At 59.5% G+C, this 5,000-nt stretch overlaps 1 non-coding gene across 1 annotated transcript; it reads left to right on the top strand.

The window, feature by feature from the left end:
• Window positions 1-3,808: 3,808 nt before the first annotated feature.
• Window positions 3,809-3,879, top strand: TRNAG-GCC (transfer RNA glycine (anticodon GCC)). The gene has a single exon. It is a non-coding gene; the product is annotated as a tRNA-Gly (tRNA).
• Window positions 3,880-5,000: the final 1,121 nt, after the last annotated feature.

Raw genomic sequence — 5,000 nt, forward strand, 5'->3', positions numbered from 1 at the left:
TTTCCCTCCGGATTACTAGGGACAGGGTATGCCCGGACACCCCTCCAAGGCTGGTGGTTCTCTGCTAGGGGGACCAGATGGGCTATGCCTGGGTAACACCTCCCTAGGCCACCCGGGGCTTCCTTCCTCCAGGCCAACGGCTTGTCAAATTGCCCAGGACGGGCTCCATGGCTCTTGGGCAGTCGTCCCCCGGGCGTCCGGGGCTCCATCCCTGCCGACGGCATGGAAAAGTGCCCGGGACGGGCTCCATACGTCCCGGGCAGTCCTCCCCCGGGCGTCCGGGGCACCCATCTCCAGGAGGCCAACAGCATGGCAAAGTACCCGGGACGGGCTCCATGGGTCCCGGGCAGTCCTCCCCCAGGCATCCGGGGCTTCCATCTCCAGGCCAATGGCAGGTCAAAGTGCCCAGGACGGGCTCCACGGGTCCCTGGCAGTCCTCCCCCCCGGGCGTCCGGGGCTCCCTTCCCCAGGCCAACGGCATGTCAAAGTGCCCAGGATGGGCTCCACGGGCCCCGGGTGTCCGGGACACCCTACCCCAGGCCAACGGCCTGCCAGAGTGCCCAGGACGGGCTCCACGAGTCCCGGGCGTCCGGGGCTCCCTTCCCCGGGACACCGGCTTGTCAGAGTGCCCATGACGGGCTCCACGGGTCCCGGGTATCTGGGACTCCCTTCCCCGGGCCAACGGCATGCCGGAGTTCCCAGGACAGGCTCCACGGGTCCCGGGCGTCCGGGGCTCCCTTCCCCGGTCCGACGGCTTGTCAGAGTGCCCAGGACGGGCTCCACGGTTCCCGGGCGTCCGGGGTTCCCTTCCCCGGGTAAGCGGCATGTCAGAGTGCCCAGGACGAGTTCCACGGGTCCCGGGCAGTCCTCCCCCGGGCGTCCGGGGCTCCCTTCCCCGGGCCGACGGCAGGTCAGAGTGCCCAGGACGGGCTCCACGGGTCCCGGGCAGTCCTCCCCCCGGGCGTCCGGTGCTCCCTTCTCCAGGCCCATGGCAGGTCAGAGTGACCAGGACGGGCTCCACGGGTCCCGGGCAGTCCTCTCCCGGGCGTACGTGGTTGTCCGACAGATTCGGGCAGATGTGCTTTTACGAACTGGATCGGAATCGGCCCAAATAATAATAATAATAATAATCCACATTTGTAAGGCGCACAATCACCCGTAAGGGTCTCTAGGCGCTAGGGGCCGTCGGGAAGATTAAGCAAGCTATTGCCCAGAGTCACATGGTGCTGGGCTAATCTGCCGCCGGTGCCGGGGATCGAACCGTGATCCCCAGATTCCGGAGTCAGCCTCCCTAGCCGCGGCGCCAGCTATTTCCCAGAGTCACGTGGTGCTGGGCTAATCTGCGGCCGGGGATCGAACCCTAATCTCTGGGATGCTCGAGGGTTACTACGCGCTCTACAAAAACCTTAAATAAAAAAATCTCCAGATTCCGGAGTCAGCCGCCCTAGCCGAGGCGCCAGCTATTTCCCAGAGTCACCTGGTGCTGGGCTAATCTGCCGCCGGTGCCGGGGATCGAACCGTGATCCCCAGATGGGGATATCCCAAAAATCTGGCATGGATACGGCCCGCCAGGACAGGTTTGGGCACCCCTGGACTACAGCATCTTTCCTTAGACTCAGTATATATCTTGATATGTATGTGCCTGCCTGGAGCTTGTCTTATATAAGCCATCATCATGTGAAACTTTGGCGTTGTCATGTCTGCTGCGCACACTTTGTTCATATGTGTACAATTTAAGTGCGTGCACCTGATCACTGTCTTGGACAGTGACCTCTCGCCTCGGCCATCTGGTCGCCCTGGAAGTCATGATGAGGTGCCATTCGCCTCCCGGATCCCAGCGAGGGCTCCAGGAGGTCGGGTACTTTCGCGCCTTGGGTCCCCTCTGTCACCTCGTGCGCACAGATTGCAAGAAAGGGGGGTAATTTCCCTCCGGATTACTAGGGACAGGGTACGCCCGGACACCCCTCTAAGGCTGGTGGTTCTCTGCTAGGGGGACCAGATGGGCTATGCCTGGGTAACACCTCCCTAGGCCACCCGGGGCTTCCTTCCTCCAGGCCAACGGCTTGTCAAATTGCCCAGGACGGGCTCCATGGCTCTTGGGCAGTCGTCCCCCGGGCGTCCGGGGCTCCATCCCTGCCGACGGCATGGAAAAGTGCCCGGGACGGGCTCCATACGTCCCGGGCAGTCCTCCCCCGGGCGTCCGGGGCACCCATCTCCAGGAGGCCAACAGCATGGCAAAGTACCCGGGACGGGCTCCATGGGTCCCGGGCAGTCCTCCAACAGGCATCCGGGGCTTCCATCTCCAGGCCAACGGCAGGTCAAAGTGCCCAGGACGGGCTCCACGGGTCCCTGGCAGTCCTCTCCCCCGGGCGTCCAGGGCTCCCTTCCCCAGGCCAACGGCATGTCAAAGTGCCCAGGATGGGCTCCAAGGGCCCCGGGCGTCCGGGACTCCCTTCCCCAGGCCAACGGCCTGCCAGAGTGCCCAGGACGGGCTCCACGAGTCCCGGGCGTCCGGGGCTCCCTTCCCCGGGACACCGGCTTGTCAGAGTGCCCATGACGGGCTCCACGGGTCCCGGGTATCTGGGACTCCCTTCCCCGGGCCAACGGCATGCCGGAGTTCCCAGGACAGGCTCCACGGGTCCCGGGCGTCCGGGGCTCCCTTCCCCGGTCCGACGGCTTGTCAGAGTGCCCAGGACGGGCTCCACGGTTCCCGGGCGTCCGGGGTTCCCTTCCCCGGGTCAGCGGCATGTCAGAGTGCCCAGGACGAGTTCCACGGGTCCCGGGCAGTCCTCCCCCGGGCGTCCGGGGCTCCCTTCCCCGGGCCATCGGCAGGTCAGAGTGCCCAGGACGGGCTCCATGGGTCCCGGGCAGTCCTCCCCCCGGGCGTCCGGGGCTCCCTTCCCCGGGCCGACGGCAGGTCAGAGTGCCCAGGACGGGCTCCACGGGTCCCGGGCAGTCCTCCCCCCGGGCGTCCGGTGCTCCCTTCTCCAGGCCCATGGCAGGTCAGAGTTACCAGGACGGGCTCCACGGGTCCCGGGCAGTCCTCTCCCGGGCGTACGTGGTTGTCCGACAGATTCGGGCAGATGTGCTTTTACGAACCGGATCGGAATCGGCCCAAATAATAATAATAATAATAATCCACATTTGTAAGGCGCACAATCACCCGTAAGGGTCTCTAGGCGCTAGGGGCCGTCGGGAAGATTAAGCAAGCTATTGCCCAGAGTCACATGGTGCTGGGCTAATCTGCCGCCGGTGCCGGGGATCGAACCGTGATCCCCAGATTCCGGAGTCAGCCTCCCTAGCCGCGGCGCCAGCTATTTCCCAGAGTCACGTGGTGCTGGGCTAATCTGCGGCCGGTGCCGGGGATCGAACCCTAATCTCTGGGATGCTCGAGGGTTACTACGCGCTCTACAAAAAACTTAAATAAAAAAATCTCCAGATTCCGGAGTCAGCCGCCCTAGCCGCGGCGCCAGCTATTTCCCAGAGTCACCTGGTGCTGGGCTAATCTGCCGCCGGTGCCGGGGATCGAACCGTGATCCCCAGATGGGGATATCCCAAAAATCTGGCATGGATACGGCCCGCCAGGACAGGTTTGGGCACCCCTGGACTACAGCATCTTTCATTAGACTCAGTATATATCTTGATATGTATGTGCCTGCCTGGAGCTTGTCTTATATAAGCCATCATCATGTGAAACTTTGGCGTTGTCATGTCTGCTGCGCACACTTTGTTCATATGTGTACAATTTAAGTGTGTGCACCTGATCACTGTCTTGGACAGAGCTATGCCTGTGAACTCCCCATGTGAAGCATTGGTGGTTCAGTGGTAGAATTCTCGCCTGCCACGCGGGAGGCCCGGGTTCAATTCCCGGCCAATGCAAGGCTGCGTTCTTTTGACTTTGTTTTCGAAAGGAAATATATGAACTCAGTGGGGAATAAAATGGTAAGCAGTGAACCCGACGTGATTTTAACACGCAACCTTCTGATCTGGAGTCAGACGCGCTACCGTTGCGCCACGAGGTCCTTACACTTACAGCCTTCAAGCCAGATCAACAAATGCTGTGGGCCTTTTGACTTATTTTCCCCTCCTCATATGCCTACGGTTGTATTACAGGGCTAGGCCTTTTGTTTTCTATCCTAATTATGAAATTGACTGCAGGTGCAGAGAGAACGCAGAGGATTGAAATGTTCAGGTAAAGGGTCTTAAGCAGGAGAGAGCAGAGGTACGTATCTGTGTTTCATTAAAGTGTTTCATGCAGGCAAAAAGGATACTTCCCTGGGTGGGCTTTAACCACCAACCTTTCTGTTAACAACCGAACGCGCTAACCATTTGCACCACAGAGGTTAATAACTGTAGCACAGTTCCTGAGACTCAATATATATCTTGATAATTGTGTGCCTGCCTGGAGCTTGTGTTATATAATGCGTCTTTATGCCATACAGCATTTCTCATTTGCTTAGTGTCTTGTTATTGTTGGACGTAATGATGAATAGACTACTGTCTAATGGTCTTAGAGCCAGTATTACTACCGGTCCCAGTGTATGAGACACATACATGACTTTTCTGGTGCCTGCTTAGCAGAGCTCCCTGCTCCTCTGTAGGTGTGCTACCAGCCAGTAAGGCGTGTGCCTTGCCCATCAGATGTGTTATGTTAGACTTGACTTCTCTGTGAGCAAAGTCTCCCTCCCATAGCAGGTGCTTTCTCTGAACTCTTGACTTGTAAGACTGCTGGGAAAGGCCCTCCCTAGCCCCTCACTCAGATAGATACATTTACCTTCAGAGCTCAGCTTTGGAGAAAGAGATTGGGGAGAGAGCAAATAGGGGAAGGCCCATGGTGCACACTTTATTTTACATAAAAGCTCGGGCTTGTGGGAGGACAGGGACAAGAGGGTTCTCAGGGAAAGAAATCCCAGGAGTATTGATGGCTAGGCCCTGAAACACAACAATCCCGGATTGGCAAGGCACAATATGCCTGTGCAATAGGCCTGACCCTAGGCTTC

This window comes from Lissotriton helveticus, chromosome 1_2 (assembly GCF_964261635.1).
Source record: "Lissotriton helveticus chromosome 1_2, aLisHel1.1, whole genome shotgun sequence".
Taxonomy (NCBI): domain Eukaryota; kingdom Metazoa; phylum Chordata; class Amphibia; order Caudata; family Salamandridae; genus Lissotriton; species Lissotriton helveticus.